The 18,876-nt window shown below is 39.7% G+C and overlaps 1 long non-coding RNA gene across 1 annotated transcript in view; it reads right to left on the bottom strand.

Annotated features, from left to right (window-relative positions):
- LOC122916212 overlaps positions 1-18,876 on the bottom strand; it is a 137,626-nt gene that overhangs the window by 84,471 nt on the left and 34,279 nt on the right. The window contains exon 2 of the long non-coding RNA XR_006386144.1: positions 5,299-5,391. This is a non-coding gene — a long non-coding RNA (uncharacterized LOC122916212). The remainder of the gene's footprint in view (positions 1-5,298; positions 5,392-18,876) is intronic.

The raw sequence follows: 18,876 nt of genomic DNA, 5'->3' as shown, positions 1-18,876 counted from the left end.
CCAGCACCATTTATTGAAGGGACTATTTCTTTCTGATTGTATATTCTCACCTTCTTTATCATTGATTAATTCACCATACAAACATGGGTTTATTTCTGGGCTCTCTATTCTGTTCCATCACTCCGTATGTTTATTTTTGTGTCAGTATCATACTGTTTGAATTACGATAGCCTTTTAGAATTTGAAATCTTGGATCATGGTATCTCCAGGTTTGTTCTCAATCTCAAGATTGCTCTGGTTACTTGAGGTCTTTTGTAGTTCCTTACACAATGTAGAATTATACTATTAGTGTTTTGATAGGGACAGCATTAAATCTGCAGTTGCTTTTGGTAGTATGGATATTGTAACTTTATTAATTCTTCAAATACATGAGCATGGTTTGTTTTTACACTTATTTGTGTTTCCTTCAGCCTTTAGTTTTTTTCATTAAAGTCTTATAATTTTCAGAGTACAAGATTTTTACCTCCTTGATTTAATTTATTCCTAGGTATTTCCTTCTTTTCAGTGGACCCGTGAATGTGATTGGTTTTGTAATTTCTCTTCCCTAAAAATTTCTTCCTTTTAATTCTGTTAATATTGGCCTTATGTACTTAGGTGCTTCGGTGCTGGATGCATAGATATTTACCATTGTTGTATCTTCTTATTGGGTTGATTGTTTTATCATTATGTCCTCTTTGTCTCTCATTAAGACCTTTTTGCTCTCTTGACAGTCTTTGTTTTAAAGTCTATTTTGTCTGGAACAAGTATTGCTACCCAGATTCCCCCCCCTTCACACCGTTGGCATGAGATATGTTTTTCCATACCTTCACTTCCAGTCTATATGTGTCTTTAGGTCTTCATCAAGTCTCTTGTAGGCACTTTGTGGTTTTTTTTTTTAATGCGTTCTCTTTTTGAGCATGTAGTCCAAGTACTTATAAAGCAAATATTGATAGGTATGTACTTAACACCATTGTTTACACTGGTGTTTGGTTATTTGTGTGGGTATTCTTTGTCCCTTTTTCTTTTCTTGCTCTTTTCCCTTGTGATATGTTATATATCCATTATAGGTGTTTGGTTTGTGGTTACCATGAGTTTCACATAAAATCCTATGTATGTATCAGTCTGTATTTGATGGTTGCTGAAGTTCAAATATATTCTAAAACACTACATTTTGAGTTTATCATTCCAGTTTTTATGTACACTATGTCCTATTTTATATCTTTTTCCTTTGTGTGTTGTTTGACTAATTTTGTACATAAAATTTCACTACTCCTGTCTTTTACCCTTCATACTAGCTTTATGAGTGACTGATGCAATCACTCTCTGTTTACTTTTACCAGTGAAATTTACTTGTAATTAAGACATTTTCTTTGCCACTTAAAGAAGGTCCCTTTAACAGTTCTTGTATAGTTTAAGAGTAATGAATTCATTTAACTTTTGTCTGGGAAACTATTTCTCCTTCAATTGTGAATGATAACCTTGCCATTTAGAGTATTCTTGGTTGTAAGGTTTTTTCCTTTTAGCACTTTGAATATATCATACTATTCTGTGGCCTGTAAATTTCTGCTGAAAAATCAACTGATAGTTATATTTGATGGAAACCAAATGAGCCTGTTTCCTTTTCTCCTGATGCTTTTAAGATTTTGTCTTTATCTTTGTGTGCCACTTAGGTTCATCTTGTTTGGGGTTCTTTCTAGTTCTTGGACCCAGATGTCTGTTTTTTCCCTGGATATGGAACTTTTCATCTATTCTTCCTTGACTTATGTTTTCTGCCCCTTTCTCTGCTCCTACTGGAACCCTTATAATGTGAATCTTAGTATGCTTGAATTTGGCCCTTAGCCCATTTCATTTCTTAAATTTGGTCTTATTGTTGGTCAGCTTGGTTGCTTTCTACTACCCTGTCTTTCAGATTGCTGATGTATCCTTCTGCATTTTCTTATCTGATGTTGATTCCCTCTAATAGGTTTTATATTTCAGCAATTGTATTCTTCAGATCTGACTGATTGGTAAACTTCTCAGTTCATTCAGTCTTCTCTCAGTCTGATGAAAATCTTTGTGACCTTTACTTTGAACTTTTTTCAGGTAAATTTCTTCTCTTTTCATTTAGCTCTTTCTCTAGAGTTTTGTTCTTTCATTTTCAACATACTCCTTTTCCCCTTATTTTGTCTCTATGTGTGGCCCGATGTGGAAGGTGTGTCCTCTGATGCCTTGTTATCAATGCCCTCTAGTCCCCAGAACCAAATGTTCTAGAGGTCCCCAGTGCCTGCATGCATCCTGGTAGGCAGCCTCCTCCCTCACCTGGCTATCATCAATGACTTGGCAGACTCCTCTGTGTACATGGGTAGGCTGGCTTGCCCCTGGTATAGCTGCCTGGGAGGCATGATTTTAAATACTAGGGCCATCTGGTGGGTGGGACCATCCCTGGAGCAAGCAGGATTTGTTCCCTAGGGGCACTGGTGCTAGTCCCTGGGTGACACATTGTGCTCCTCACCCCAAGACAATAACAGTCCCAACTGAGGTAGCCAGGATGTGTGGAAAGTAGGGAGTTGTTTTTGCAGGGGCCCCTGCCTGGGTAGGGCAAAGAGTGCTAGCTAGGTAAATAGAGAGTGTCAGAACAGGCTCTAGCAAGTATCCAGGTAGATAGACTGATAAAAGGTAATAAAAATGGTACCTGCCAGCTTTTCCATCCTCAGGGCAAGTCCTATAGGTACGGGTCTCTTCAGCACACATTCTAAAAGTTGTCAATAGATCTCTGTCTTGTGTAACCCTAGTGCTTTTCAAACCCATGCTTCTGAGCTGGGTCTTGGATTGAGTACTAAAGCCCTTGCTCTTTAAGAGCAGATACTCGATTTTCTATACCCTACCCTACTGACTCTTCTGGACCTAAGCCCAGCTGATTTTGAAAGCCGGATATTATCGGAGCTCATCTTTGTGCAGGTCCCCAGCATCCCAGATGTGGGGCTTGATCCCTCTTACTCCTCCGCACCCATTTATGCATTCCTGCTCCAGGAGTTTAGTTCTCAGATGTGTGTCTGCCCATCCAGCCCTTCAGCTTTATGTCTTTAGCTGTGGAAGATGTTCTTCTGGTCTTCAGTTCATTTTCAGAGTGAACTGAATTACATGTACTCATTACTTTGGTGTTTCTGTGGAAGGAGGTGAGCTCTGAATCCTCCTGCCATCTTTTCCCACTCTCCTCATCCCATTTAATTCTTAATGAAACAGTGGACATTGGATCACACTATCACCAGCTGGTCTGAGATGTCACCTTACTATCCAAGTTTCTCCCTGCCTTTGCTTTTTCCTTTCTAGGAAATTAAATATTTTCTTCCCAGACTGCTAACCAGGTTTGAGGAACTTGTAAATACAGCTTTTTTATTTTTTTATTTTTATTTTTTGCTTAGTGATGCAAAGAAAGAGAAGGATATGAAAATAGCTGGATGAAGAGGAGGAGTATTCATAAATGAACTTGATAAAATATTGGTGAGCTAAACATAATCTTGTAAAATTGGAATAATTACTTCTTAATTTATTTGCAAAAGAAGACATTTTTAGTAATACCAGACTATGACACTATATCTATCATGGTCCCCAAACTGAAGACACTGCACCACAGAATTGTATGATCCATTTATGTTCTTTGCTTGGACTCTATCTTATTTATTAACACTATTAATTAGTTCTAACATGGGAAATTATTAACTTTGTAGATCATGGACAAGAGAAAGATAAAAAACACAATTATGTCCTGAAGGAATCTCCCATCAATAATATAGTCCCCATTATACAATCTTAATAGCCATTATGCCTTATTTTCAAACTGAACCAAATCTTATGATTCAAAAGGATAATAAATAAGTCACTTATTTGTGGAGCATAACAAATAGCATGGAGAACAAGGGGCATTAGAGAGGAGAAGGGAATTTGGGTAAATTGGAAGGGGAGGTGAACCATGAGAGACCATGGACTCTGAAAAACAATCTGAGGGGTTTGAAGTGGCGGGGGTGGGGTGGGAGGTTGGGGTACCAGGTGGTGGGTATTATAGAGGGCACGGCTTGCATGGAGCACTGGGTGTGGTGAAAAAATAATGAATAATGTTTTTCTGAAAATAAATAAATTGAAAAAAAAAAGGATAATAAAGGGAATATGGAAGATGGCAGCATAATAGGATCCCGAGTTCTCCTCCTCCTAGAACACAAGAAAGCTAGAACTACATATAATGAACTCACTTTCAAAATGATTGGAAGGGGAGACACATAGTTGGGAGCCAGCCAATGAGCCTAGTGTACCAGTCCCACAGTGGGAGGGATATCCCTGAAAAGCAAACAGGTCAAACCCCATATTGAGCACACCTAGCTGCAGGGACCTTCACAAGGAAGATAACCCCTAAAATGTATGGTTTTGAAAACTGGTAAGTCTTATACTCCAGGAGAGCTAAAAGGTTATAATAAAATGATTCTTCACCCGTAAAGAACTAGAATGCTATATCACTTTGGTCCTGTGACCCAGCACCAAAGCAGAGGTTTGAAAAATCGCCTAGTATATACATTAGGGAGATCTATTGACTAATTTTAGGACATTTTTTGTTAGAAAAGAAGTGTTTGTGGTTACCATTTTTCCTGCCCTCCAGCCTAGCTTGTTGGACACTTAACTGGAGCCAATTGTCACACTCCATTTATCTTGCTAATAGGTTTGCCCTGACCTAGCTATCCCTTGGGAACCCACCCCACCTACCATACCTGCTCCATCAGGTGCCCCTCCAAAGCAGCTCCCACCCCTGTCTGGGTTGGAGGGGATACTCAGCTGGGACTTAAGATTGCTTCCCTGACACATTGCACAGGCAGCCTTACCCAGAAGAGTGTACCTTTGCAGAGTACTTACCACTTTGAAAAGGTGGGGTAAGACAGTGCCAGCAGCACACCTGAAATAGTTGTGACTGGTCATTGCAAACAGCCAGGCTGAGGACATCCTCACCCACCAGTGCTCTCAGAGTGACTGTAGCCAAACCTCTAAGGCACTTATGCTGGGGGCAAGACCTGCTTACCAGTGCCCCTGCAGCCGTCACAGCCCAGCCCCAAAAGAAGGCTGCATGCATCTCAGCCAGAGATGTCCCTGGAGCACCTGATTTTAAAAACCATGAGGGACTGACCTGTTGGGTGCTACATGATGCCTTCTACTTAGGCCATACTTTCAAGACTAGGAGACATAGCTGACCTACTTAATACATAGAAACAGCTGCAGGAAGAAGACAAAACTCTAGGAAAAGAACTAAAAGAAATATATAACCAATTTATCAAAAAAAAAATTCAAAAACGTACTCACCAGACTGGAGAAAAGACTTGATGAACTCAGAGGGAATCACCAGAGTAAAGGATGCTGAACAGCAATCTGACAGACTAGTGGAGAGTAACCAGGCTACACAGGGGAAAGAAAAAATAATTTTTAAAATGAGGATAGGTTAAGAGACCTCTGCAAACAACATCAAGCATACTGATATTTGCAAAATAGGGGTTCCAGAAGAAAAGAGATAAAAAGGAACATAAAACTTATTTGAATAAATAATAGCTAAAAAATAAAACCCTCCCTAATCTGGGCAAAGAAACAGATATTCAGGCCCCAAAAATCAGAGAGAATGAAACAAGAAGAGCTTAAGGAATTCTGTACTATAGCAAACAATATAGCAAAACAATAATAGCAAAATTTAAGGAGAGAATGTTAAAAGTAGAAAGAGAAAAGGAGAGGATCATATAGAGGGAAAATACATAAGGCTATCAGCTGGTTTCTTTAGAAGAAAGTTTGAATATATCATCTCTCTCCTTTCTGGCCTGCAAACTGTAGGGTAGTCCCTCCCCCCTTAGCAATCTAGAATAGCTTATGCAGCAAAGTTATCATTCAGGATTAAAGGAGAAATGAGGACTCTCCTAGGCAAAGAAAAGTTAAAAGAGTTCATCACTACTAAACTGGTCTTGTGAGAAATGTTCAAGGGGCTTCTTTAAGTAGAAAAGAAAAGGCCATAATTAGAAGAAAAAAACTGAAAGGAAAAAAATTTCACTTATAAAAACATACAGTCAAGGTAGTAGATCAATCATTTTTAAAGCTACTTAAGTTAAAAAAGATGATAGTAGTAAAGTCAATTACATCTATAAAAGTTAGTCAAGGGATACACAATTTAAAAGATGTAAAATATGACATCACATCATTAAACAAGTATGAAGAAAAAGGCTGTGCTTTTAAAATGTGTTCATACTTAAGCTACCATTGACTTAATATAGATTACTATACACACAAGATGTTACATATGAACCACAAGGTAAAAACAAAACAAAAATCTGTAATAGATGTTCAAAAAAATAATCTAAACATAATGCCAAAGACTATATTTAAGGGAAATAGAGCAAGAGGAAGAAAGGAATAGAACTACAAAAACAATCAGACAATTTTTAAAATGGCAGTAAGTAATACCTATCAATCAATAACTACTTTAAATGTAAGTAGACCAAGTGCTCCAGTCAAAAGACAAAAGATGACTGAATGGTTGAAAGAAAAAGGCCTATCTCTGTGTTGCCTACAAGAGATTTGCTGCAGACCTAAATACACGCAGATTAGATGGAAAAAGTATTTCATGCAAACGGAAGCAAAAAAAAAAATGCTGGGATAGCAATATTTATATCAGATTAGATAAATTTTACTGTTTAAAAAAATTTATTTTAGAAAGCAAGAACATACATGGGGGAGGAGCAAAGGACAGGAAAAGAATCCTCAAGTAAACTCCCCATTTAGCATGTAGCTTGAGGCAAGGCTCAATCCCAGGACTCGGAGATAATGACCTGAACCAAAATCAAGAGTTGGACCATTAAGCAACTAAGCCACCCAGGCAATGCACAGACTAGACAGATTTTAAATAAAGACTAACACAAAACAAAGAAGGGCATTACATAATGATCAATGCAACCAGAGGATATAATTGTAAATAACTGTGAACCCAACATAATAGTTCCAGAATATATAAATCACATGTTAACAGTCATAAAGAGACTTATAGTAATACAATACTACCAGAGGACTTTAACACCTCACTTACAACAATGCATAGACCATTCAGAGAGAAAATCAATAAGGAAATAGTGGTTTTGAACCAACATTGGGCCCAATATAATCCCAAAATAGCAGAAACACATTATTTTCAAGTCACATTAAACCTTTCTCAAGATACACACATTCTAGGCCACAAAAGTAGTATCAATGAATTTCAGAGGCTTGAAATCATATCTGGATAATTTCCAACCATGATAGTACAAAACTAGAAATCCATTGTAAGAAAAAAGTAGAAGAAAATAAAACACAGGGAGGCTAAACAGCATACACTAAGAAAACCCAGTAGATCAATGAAGAAATCAAAGAGGAAATAAAAATATCCTGAGATGAATGAAAATGGAAACACATCAGTTCAAATTCTAAGACACATTTAGTGTTCTAAGAGGGAGGGTGATAGGAATATGGGCTTAAACCAGGAAAAAAGAAAAAAATTCACACATACTGTCTAACGGTATACCTAGAAGAATTGGGAAATAACAAATACTGTCCAAAAATAGTAGGAAAAGGGAAGTAAGATCCTAGCATAAATAAATGAAATAAAGACTATAAAAAGTAGAAAAGTTCAATGAAATTAAAATAGCTGGTTCTTTAAAATATAGCCTTTTAAAGTTTAACCATTTGCAGATGACAAGATACTCTATCTAGAAAACCTAAGACTCACCACAAAATTGCTAGAACTGATACATGAATTCAGTAAAGTCACACAATACAAAATCAATGTACAGAAATGTGTTGCATACCTATACAGCAATAATGAAACAGCAAAAAGAGAAATCAAGGAATTGATCCCATTTACAATTGCAACAAAAATCATAAGATACTTGCGAATAAACCTAACCACAGAGATAAAGATCTCTTGTCTCCAAACTATAGAACACTTATGGAAGAAATTGAAGAGGACACAAAGAAATGGAAAAACAGTCCATGCTCATTGGTTGGAATAACAAATATTGTTAAAATGTTTATATTACCCAAAGCAATCTACACATGTAGTTCAATCCCTATCAAAATACCAGCGGCATTTTTCACAGAGCTGGAACAAAAAAACCTACAATTTTATGGAACCAGAAAAGACCCTGAATAGTCAAAGCAAACTTGAGGGGGAGGCAAATCTGGAGGCCTCATAATTCCAGTCTTCAAGTTTTTTACAAAACTGTAGTGATCAAGACAGTATGGTACTGGCACAAAAACAGACAGATAGATCCATAGACCAGAATAGAAAACCCAGACATGAACCCCGAACTATATGGTCAATTAATCTTTGACAAATAAGAAAGAATATCCGTTGGAAAAAGACAGTCTCTTCAACAAATGCTGTTGGGAAAACTGGACAACCACAACCAAAAGAATGAAACTGGACCACCTTCTTAGGCCATTTCTAAAAATAAATACAAAAGGAATGAAAAGACCTAAATATAAGACAGGAAACCATCAAAATCCTGGAGGAGAAGCCAAGCATTAACATCTTTGACATTGGCCTGAGCAACTTCTTTCTAGGTATGTCTCCTGAGGGAAGGGAAATAAAAGCAAAAATAAACTGTTGAGACTTTATCAAAAGAAAAAGATTTTGCATAGCAGAGAAAACAATAAGCAAGACTAAAAGGCTGCCTATAGAATGGGAGAGGATACTTGCAAATGACATGTCTGATATAGAATCTGTATCTAAAATCTATAAAGAACTTATCCAATTCAACACCCAAAATAACAAATAATCCAGTTAAAAAATGGGCAGAAGCTGTGCCTGGGTGGCTCAGTGGGTTAAAGCCTCTGTCTTCGGCAGGTCATGATCTCAGGGTCCTGGGATCAAGCCCTTCATTGGACTCTCTGCTCAGTGGGGAGCCTGCTTCCCCTCTCTCTCTGCCTACTTCTCTGCCTACTTGTGATCTCTCTCTCTCTCTCTGTCAAATAAATAAATAAAAATCTTTTTTAAAAAATGGGCAGAAGACATGAAGATAAATTTTTCAAAGAAGATGTTCTCATGGTTAACAGAAACATTAAAAGATGCTCAACATCACTCAGCATCAGGGAAATACAGATCAAAACTACAATGAGGTATCACTTCACACCAGTCAGGATGGCTTAAATTGACAAGACAGGAAACAACAGGAATTGGCCAGGATGCGGAGAAAGGGGAACCCTCATATGCTGTTGGTGGAAACGCTAACTGGTGTAGCCACTCTGATTAACAGTATAGATGTTCCTCAAAAAGTTAAAAGTAGAGCTGCCCTATAATCCAGCAATTGCCCTACTAGGTATTTACTGAAAGGATACTGAAGGGATGCATGTACCCCAATGGTTATAGTGGCATATCAACAATAACCATGCTATGGAAACAGCTCAAACTTCTGTCGATTGATAAATGGATAAAGATATAATGGAGTATTCTTCAGTCATCAAAAAGAATGAAATGGTTCGGGGGGGGACAAGATGGCGGGGTACTAGGAAGAGGCGTCTCTTCAGCTGGTACCCCAAAGTGAGCTGATTACCTACCAAAGAACTCCGATCACCCCTGAAATCAGCCTGAGATCAGAATTATACACGTCTGGATCTCTACAGGGGCAGAAGACGCCAGTGAGCAAGTAAAGCGGGATGGGAACAGCGGACTGATATCGGAAGATAAACAAAAGGGGGAGGGAGCCACCAGAGGCGACCGGTGCGAAAGTAATACCCCGATACGAGCGAGAGTGCCCTGCGTCTGGGGACCAGCATTAACTTGGAGACTGGTTGAAAGCACTCCAAAAGAGCAAAGGATCGCGGTGGGAAATTGTGGGAATCGGGGCGGCTAGGGACAGGGGCTTAAGTCCCCGGTCCCAGACGGCCTCCCCGGCGCGGAGGCGGAGAAACCGGCTCCTGGTCCCTAAGCCGCCAGCGCGCCCCAGAGCGCGGGGGTTCCGGCTCCTGTGAGGGGATGGGAGCTGCGCCGGTCAGCAGAACGCTCGCTAGCCCTACCACAAAGCTTGAGATGCGCGCACGTCCCTCCAGCTCTCCCGGGTTTCTAAGGCCCGGGGGCGCTTCTTGACCCACGCCATTGTTTCAAAGTCTAAGCCGCGCGCGCGCGAAACTCTTCCCCTGACAGAGGTGTGCAAAAGCCCAGCCTGCGGCTTACGGACCATCGCTCCGTTCTCAGTGCCCCAGACGCGCGCCCGACCCACAGCCGCCTCTGAAAAGAGGGGCGCGCAAGCCGGGCACTCCCAGCCCGGGCCGGCGGCAAAATCTCAGTGTGCGATCGCTGCTTGGAACCTCTCTGGCGGTCAGGAGCTCCCAAACAGCCGCCACTGCCTTGGCTTTGGGGACGAGCAAAAGATCCTGCGCCCCCAGGGTCTGCAACTTGGAACCTGCACTGCCAGCGTCCAAGGGGGAATTTATTCAGCTTCTGCACCCAGACTGAGGCTTCTCTCTGAGACGGAGATCAGGAAGTGTTCCAGGGTGCACCTTGACTGCACCAGAGTTGATACATCCAGCTACATCTGTTCAGTCTTCTCCCACCAAAATGACTAGGAGGAGGAATGCCCAACAGAAGAAAAATACAGAGGATGGACCTTCTGCAACAGAGCTAACGGCTATCAACATAGACAATATGTCGGAAAGAGAATTCAGGCTAACAATTATCCAGGCAATAGCTAGGTTGGAGAAAGCCATGGATGACCAAACAGAATTTATTAGGGCCGAACTGAAAGCGACCAGACAGGATGTTCACAATGTTAGGGCGGAGCTCAAAGCTACCAGGGAGGAGGTCCACAATGCTCTCAATGAGTTCCAATCCAATCTAAACTCTCTCAAAGCTAGGGTAACTGAGACAGAAGATAGAATTAGTGATCTGGAAGACAAACAGATAGAGAGAAAGGATCAGGAGGAAGCCTGGAACAAACAGCTTAGATCCCACGAAAGCAGAATCAGGGAAATAAATGATGCCATGAAGCGTTCCAACGTCAGAATTATTGGAATTCCTGAAGGGGAGGAGAAAGAAAGAAGTCTAGAAGATATCGTGGAACAAGTCCTTCATGAAAATTTTCCGAATCTCGCGAATGAAACCAGCGTTCATGTACTAGAGGCTGAACGGTCTCCACCCAAGATTATACACTCCAAAAAAACATCACGACACCTGATAGTCAAATTGAGAAATTATAATTGTAGGTATAATCTCTTGAAAGCCGCCAGGGCAAAGAGGCTCCTTACTTACAGAGGGAAGCCCATCAGAATAACGTCAGACCTGTCCACAGAGACCTGGCAAGCCAGAAGAGGCTGGCAAGATATATTCAGGGCACTGAATGAGAAGAACATGCAGCCAAGAATACTTTATCCAGCAAGACTGACATTCAAAATGGATGGAGAGATAAAGAGTTTCCAAGACCGGCAAGGCTTAAAAGACTATGCAACCACCAAGCCGACACTGCAGGAAATATTAAGGGGGGTTCTATAAAAGAGGAAAAATCCCAAGAATAGCACTGAACAGAAATATAGAGACAGTCTACAGAAAGAAAGACTTCAAAGGTAACTCGATGTCAATAAAAACGTATCTATCAATAATCACTCTCAATGTGAATGGCCTAAATGCGCCCATAAAACGGCACAGGGTTGCAGATTGGATAAAACGACAGGACCCATCCATATGCTGTCTACAAGAGACCCATTTTGAACCTAAAGATACACGCAGACTGAAAGTGAAGGGGTGGAGAAGCATCTTTCATGCCAATGGGACTCAAAAGAAGGCTGGGGTAGCGATTCTCATATCAGATAAATTAGACTTCAAACTAAAGACTGTAGTCAGAGATACAGAAGGACACTACATAATCCTTAAAGGGACTATCCACCAAGATGATCTAACAATTGTAAATATCTATGCTCCCAATATGGGAGCAGCCAATTACTTAAGAAAACTGTTAATCAAGATAAAGAGTCATATTGATATGAATACACTAATCGTAGGAGATCTTAACACGCCTCTTTCAGAACTAGACAGATCATCGAAGCAGAAAATCAATAAAGAAACAAGAGCATTGAATGACACATTGGACCAGATGGACCTCATAGATATATACAGAACATTCCACCCTAAAACAGCAGAATACTCATTCTTCTCAAGTGCACACGGAACCTTCTCCAGAATAGACCACATACTGGGTCACAAATCAGTACTCAGCCGATACCAAAAGGCTGAGATTATTCCCTGCATATTCTCAGATTACAATGCTTTGAAACTGGAGCACAATCACAAGGAAAAGTTCCGAAGGAACTCAAACACCTGGAAGCTAAAGACCACCTTGCTTAAGAATGCTTGGATCAACCAGGAGATCAAAGAAGAACTGAAACAATTCATGGAAACCAATGAGAATGAAGACACTTCGGTCCAAAATCTATGGGATACAGCAAAGGCGGTCCTAAGGGGAAAATATATAGCCATCCAAGCCTTGCTCAAAAAAATTGAAAAATCCAGAACATACGAGCTGTCTCTACACCTTAAAGAACTGGAGGATCAACAACAAATCAAACCAACTCCACACATAAGAAGGGAAATCATCAAGATTAGAGCTGAGATCAATGAGGGAGAAACCAGAGATACAGTAGAACGTATCAATGAAACTAGAAGCTGGTTTTTTGAAAGAATCAATAAGATCGATAAGCCACTGGCTACACTACTCCGAAAGAAAAGAGAGAAATACCAAATTCATAAAATTATGAATGAAAAGGGAGAGATCACAACTAACGCCAAGGAAGTAGAAACAATCATCAGAAGTTATTACGAACAGTTATATGCCAATAAGCTTAGCAACCTAGATGAAATGGATGCATTCCTGGAAAAATATAAACTACCAAAATTGAACCAGGAAGAAATCGACAACCTGAATAGACCGATATCTAATAACGAGATTGAAGCAGTGATCAAAAATCTCCCAAAAAACAAGAGCCCAGGACGTGACGGATTCCCTGGGGAATTCTACCAAACCTTCCAAGAAGAAATAACACCTATTCTCCTGAAGCTGTTTCAAAAAATTGAAGCAGAAGGAAAACTTCCAGACTCTTTCTATGAAGCCAGCATTACCCTGATCCCCAAACCAGGCAAGGACCCTACCAAAAAGGAGAATTTCAGACCAATATCACTGATGAATATGGATGCTAAGATTCTCAACAAGATCCTAGCCAACAGGATCCAACAACACATTAAAAAGATTATCCACCATGATCAGGTGGGATTCATCCCTGGGCTACAAGGATGGTTCAACATTCGTAAATCAATCAATGTGATACAACAAATTAATAGGAGAAGAGAGAAGAACCACATGGTCCTCTCAATTGATGCAGAAAAAGCATTTGACAAAATCCAACATCCGTTCCTGATTAAAACGCTTCAAAGTATAGGGATAGAGGGAACATTCCTGAACCTCATCAAATCTATCTATGAAAGACCCACAGCAAATATCATCCTCAATGGGAAAAAGCTTGCAGCCTTCCCATTGAGATCAGGAACAAGACAAGGATGCCCACTTTCACCACTCTTGTTCAACATAGTATTAGAAGTCCTAGCAACAGCAATCAGACAACAGAGAGAAATAAAAGGTATCCAAATTGGTAATGAAGAAGTCAAACTCTCTCTCTTCGCAGATGACATGATTCTTTATATGGAAAACCCAAAAGACTCCACCCCCAAACTACTACAACTCATACAGCAATTCAGCAACGTGGCAGGATACAAAGTCAATGTGCAGAAATCAGTGGCTTTCTTATACACTAACAATGAAAATACAGAAAGGGAAATTAGAGAATCGATTCCATTTACTATAGCACCAAGAACCATAAGATACCTGGGAATAAACCTAACTAAAGAGGTAAAGGATCTATACTTGAGGAACTATAGAACATTCATGAAAGAAATTGAAGAAGACACAAAAAGATGGAAGACCATTCCATGCTCTTGGATTGGAAGAATAAACATCGTTAAAATGTCTATACTGCCTAGAGCAATCTATACTTTTAATGCCATTCCGATCAAAATTCCACCGGCATTCTTCAAAGAGCTGGAGCAAATAATCCTAAAATTTGTATGGAATCAGAAGAGACCCCGAATCGCTAAGGAAATGTTGAAAAACAAAAATAAAGCTGGCGGCATCACCTTACCTGATTTCAAGCTTTATTACAAAGCTGTGATCACCAGGACAGCATGGTACTGGCATAAAAACAGACACATAGACCAGTGGAACAGAGTAGAGAGCCCTGATATGGACCCTCAACTCTATGGTCAATTAATCTTCGACAAAACAGGAAAAAATATACAGTGGAAAAAAGACAGTCTCTTCAATAAATGGTGCTGGAAAAACTGGACAGCTATATGTAGAAGAATGAAACTCGACCATTCTCTTACACCGTACACAAAGATCAACTCAAAATGGATAAAAGACCTCAACGTGAGACAGGAATCTATCAGAATCTTAGAGGAGAACATAGGCAGTAATCTCTTTGATATCAGCCACAGCAACTTCTTTCAAGATACGTCTCCAAAGGCAAAGGAAACAAAGGCGAAAATAGACTTCTGGGACTTCATCAAAATCAAAAGCTTCTGCACAGCAAAGGAAACAGTCAAAAAAACAAAGAGGCAACCCACGGAATGGGAGAAGATATTTGCAAATGACAGTACAGACAAAAGGTTGATATACAGGATCTATAATGAACTCCTCAAACTCAACCCACATGAAACAGACAAACACATCAAAAAATGGGCAGAAGATATGAACAGACACTTCTCCAATCAAGAAATACAAATGGCTATCAGACACATGAAAAAATGCTCATCATCATTAGCCCTCAGGGAGATTCAAATTAAAACCACATTGAGATATCACCTTACACCAGTTAGAATGGCCAAAATTAACAAAACAGGAAACAACATGTGTTGGAGAGGATGTGGAGAAAGGGGAACCCTCTTACACTGTTGGTGGGAATGCAAGTTGGTGCAGCCTCTTTGGAGAACAGTGTGGAGATTCCTCAAGAAATTAAAAATAGAGCTTCCCTATGACCCTGCAATTGCACTCCTGGGTATTTACCCCAAAGATACAGATGTCGTGAAAAGAAGGGCCATCTGTACCCCAATGTTTATAGCAGCAATGGCCACAGTCGCCAAACTATGGAAAGAACCAAGATGCCCTTCAACGGATGAATGGATAAGGAAGATGTGGTCCATATACACTATGGAGTATTATGCCTCCATCAGAAAGGACGAATATCCAACTTTTGTAGCAACATGGACGGGACTGGAAGAGATTATGCTGAGTGAAATCAGTCAAGCAGAGAGAGTCAATTATCATATGGTTTCACTCATTTGTGGAGCATAACCAATAGCATGGAGGACAAGGGGCGTTAGAGAGGAGTAGGGAATTTGGGTAAATTGGAAGGGGAGGTGAACCATGAGAGACTATGGACTCTGAAAAACAGTCTGAGGGGTTTGACGTGGCGGGGGGGGTGTGGGAGGTTGGGGTACCAGGTGGTGGGTATTATAGAGGGCACAGCTTGCATGGAGCACTGGGTGTGGTAGAAAAATATTGAATACTGTTTTTCTGAAAATAAATAAATTGGGAAAAAAAAAAAGAATGAAATGGTTCCCTTTGCAATGACCTTGATGGAGCTACAGAATATAATATAAGCAAAATAAGTCACTAAGAGAAAGACAATACCATATGATTTCACTGATATGTGGAGTTTAAGGAACCGAACAAATACATGGGGGGTAAAAAGTGAGAGAAACAGACTTTTAGCTATAGAGAACAAACCGATGTTAACAGAGGGGAGTTGGGCAAATGGGGGGAAATGGGTGAAATACGTGGTGGGTAGTATGGAGGGGAGTTGTGATGAGTATGGGGTATTGTATATAAGTGCTGAATCACTAAATTTTACACCTGAAACTAATATTCCACTGTATATTAACTGGAATTTAAATAAAACTTGGATAGGGGGAAAAATCAGAAATAAAAGATAAAAGTGACAGCACAGACATAAATGGATTAGAATACTATGAAAAACTATGCAAACAAGTTAGACAACTGAGAAGAAATGGATATATTTCAAGAAAAATACAATGTTCTAAAAAAGAATCAAGAACAAATAAAAAATCTGAACAAATTGGTGGCTAGTTATAAAATTGGATGGCTAACCAAAGTAGTTCCAACAAATAATGTCCAGCCTCAGGTGGTTTCACAGGTGAATTTACCAAATATTTAATGAATAGTTAACACTTAAATTTCTCAGACTAAAAGTAGTGTTTCCAAATTCATTCTATAAGACCACCATTAACCTAATACCAAAACAGCTATACTACCAAAACACTATGGACTAATAGCCTTGATGATTAAGGTGCAAAAAGTCCTCAACGCCATATTAGCACACCAAGTTTTACAATACATTAAAAGGATCATTTACCACAATCAGAGGTAATTTGTTCCAAGGATGCAAGAATGTTTCATTATTTGCAAATCAGTGTGATATACCACGTTAACAAAATCCATAATAAAAACAATATGAAAATGTCAATAGATACGAGAAAACATTTGACAAAATTCACTGTCTATTCATGATAAAAACTCTCCACAAAGTGGGTATAGAGGAAACTTATCTCAACATAACAAAGACCACGTATGACAAACGCACAGCTGACATCACAGTCAATGATGAAATGCTAAAAGCATTCCCTTGAAGATTAAGAACGAAATATTCCTGTTTGCTTTCATCACTTTTTTACATTATTTGTCCTGGAAGTCCTAGTCACAGCAATGAGACAATAAAAAAGAAATAAAATCTTTTACATTAATAAGGAACAAGTGAAACTCCTTATTTGCAGATGAAATGATAATGTTTATAGAAAACCATAAAGACTGCAAAGAAATGATCAGAAGAAATCAAAGAAGTCAGAAAAGTTGTAAAATACAAATCATGTACAGAAAAAAATCCCATTTACAACTGTATCAAAAAGAATAAAATACCTAAGAATAAATTTAACCAAAGAGGTGAAAGAACTGTACTCTGAAAACTATAAAACAGTGATGAAAAGAATTAATAACGTTAAACTGTCCTTGTTCCCCAAAGCAGTCTACATAGCCAAAGTAATCCTGAGAAAGAAGAACAAAGCTGGATGTATCAGTCTTGGAATTATACTACTAGACTCTAATAATAAAAATAGTATGGTACTGGCACAAAAATACACATTAATCATCGGCTAATAGGATACTCCAAAATAATCTCATATTTTTATAGTCAATTTATCTAATAAAAAGGGGACAAAAATACAGAACTAGGAAAAGACATTCTCTTCAGTAAATGGTACTGGGAAAACTGGACCATTTTCTTCACTCCTACAAAGAAATTCAAAATTGAAGACCTAAATGTCATAGACAGTAAACTTCTGGACACAATTCTTAGCAATATTTTTCTGGATTTGTCTCTGTAGGCAAGAGAAACAAAAGCAAAAATAAACAAGTGGGACAACATCAAACTGGAAAACTTTTGCACGGTGAAGTATACTATGAACAAAATGAAAAACAAGTATACTGAATGGGAGAGATATATAAAGGACTCATACAACTCAACAGGAAAAAAAAAAAAAATCCCCGAATAGTCCAGTAAAAAATGGATAGAGGAGAGAGGAGTCAAGATGGCGGAGAAGTAGCAGGCTGAGACTACTTCAGCTAGCAGGAGATCAGCTAGAGAGCTTATCTAAAGATTGCAAACACCTGCAAATCCATCGGCAGATCAAAGAGAAGAAGAACAGCAATTCTAGAAACCGAAAAACAACCACTTTCTGAAAGGTAGGACTGGCGGAGAAGTGAATCCAAAGCGACGGGAAGATAGACCCCTGGGGGAGGGGCCGGCTCCCGGCAAGCGGCGGAGCAACGGAGCACAAAATCAGGACTTTTAAAAGTCTGTTCCGCTGAGGGACATCGCTCCAGAGGCTAAACTGGGGCGAAGCCCACGCGGGGTCGGCGTGACCTCAGGTCCTGCAAGGTCACACACAGAAGGATTGGGGGTGTCTGAGTGTTGCAGAGCTTGCGGGTATTGGAGCGAGAAAGCTGGCTGCAGAGACAGAGCCGACAGTAAACTCACAGCTTGGGGTTACCTTGAACCGGTCGCAGGCTCGGTGAGCTCAGAGTGCAGCGGGAGGTCAGGAAGATGGGAGTTACTGGGCGCTGTTCTCTGAGGGCGCACTGAGGAGTGGGGCCCCGGGCTCTCGGCTCCTCCGGGCCAGAGACCAGGAGGCTGCCATTTGTATTCCCGTCCTCCGGAACTCTACGGAAAGCGCTCAGGGAACAAAAGCTCCTGAAAGCAAACCCCAGCGGATTACTCAGCCCGGCCCCTGGTAAGGGCGGTGCAATTCCACCTGGGGCAAAGACACTTGAGATCACTACACCAGGCCCCTCCCCCAGAAGATCAACAAGAAATCCAGCCAAGACCAAGTTCACCTACCAAGGAGTGTGGTTTCAATACCAAGGAGAGCAGTGGAATTCCAGAGGAGGAGAAAGCAAAGCACGGAACTCATGGCATTCTCCCTGTGATTTTTTAGTCTTGCAGTTAAAGTAATTTTTTTCTTTTTCATTGTTTTCTCTACTTTTTTTTTAATTTTTTAAAATTTTTTAAAAATTTTTTTAACTTTTACCCTTTTCATTTTCAACTTTTTAAAACTAGTTTATCTAATATATATATTTTTTCTTTTTCATACTTTTCTTTCTTCGTTTACTTTTTTTTAATTCCTTTTTCTTTTTTTCTTTTTTTTCCCCCTTTCTTTTTTTGGAACCTCTTTTTATCCCCTTTCTCTCCCCTCATGATTTG

Source organism: Neovison vison, chromosome 1 (assembly GCF_020171115.1).
Source record: "Neovison vison isolate M4711 chromosome 1, ASM_NN_V1, whole genome shotgun sequence".
NCBI lineage: Eukaryota > Metazoa > Chordata > Mammalia > Carnivora > Mustelidae > Neogale > Neogale vison.
This window is presented reverse-complemented; position numbering and strand designations above follow the sequence as displayed.